The 509-nt window shown below is 66.0% G+C and overlaps 1 long non-coding RNA gene across 1 annotated transcript in view; it reads left to right on the top strand.

Annotated features, from left to right (window-relative positions):
• The first annotated feature begins 429 nt into the window (after positions 1-429).
• The window catches only part of LOC103586238, a 3,973-nt gene continuing 3,893 nt past the window's right edge, over positions 430-509 (top strand). Inside the window, exon 1 of the long non-coding RNA XR_550133.1 lies at positions 430-504. This is a non-coding gene — a long non-coding RNA (uncharacterized LOC103586238). The remainder of the gene's footprint in view (positions 505-509) is intronic.

The raw sequence follows: 509 nt of genomic DNA, 5'->3' as shown, positions 1-509 counted from the left end.
GGTGCGTGAAATTCAGTCTAAAGAGCAGGCTGGATGACGGAAATGCTCTCGGTGGTATTTCTCAGCTAACATTGTCCTTTTCAGCCTTGCCCTGGCTCACGTGGGTCAGGGTGTCCATGAATATCCCCGGACCACAAGGGAATCAGATGGGAAGACAGACGACAGAGGGAGACGCATGTGCAGGGGACCGGGGTGGGGGAGACGGGGCGGGAATCATAAGCTCTACGGTCGCAGGCTTAGATCCCAAGGCGGAGAAGGATACGCTTGCACCAGAGCACCCGCAGCGCCTCGTGCCCTGCCCTGCGCGCGCGCCGCACTCACACGCACGCACACACTCGCGCACGCGCACGCACACGCACAGACCCAAGGGGAAACGGCCCCTCCGAGGCACACTCGCCGGCAGGGAGGCGGCCCCGCCCCGCTCAGCGCTGCCCCTTCCTGGGGACAGCGCGGCCTTCGGGGCTCTGGAGCGCGCGACAGCGGGCACCGGCGGGGGCCTGCCCGGTGCA

Source organism: Galeopterus variegatus, unplaced genomic scaffold, assembly GCF_000696425.1.
Source record: "Galeopterus variegatus unplaced genomic scaffold, G_variegatus-3.0.2 Scaffold321, whole genome shotgun sequence".
In the NCBI taxonomy this organism is placed as follows: Eukaryota; Metazoa; Chordata; class Mammalia; order Dermoptera; family Cynocephalidae; genus Galeopterus; species Galeopterus variegatus.
This window is presented reverse-complemented; position numbering and strand designations above follow the sequence as displayed.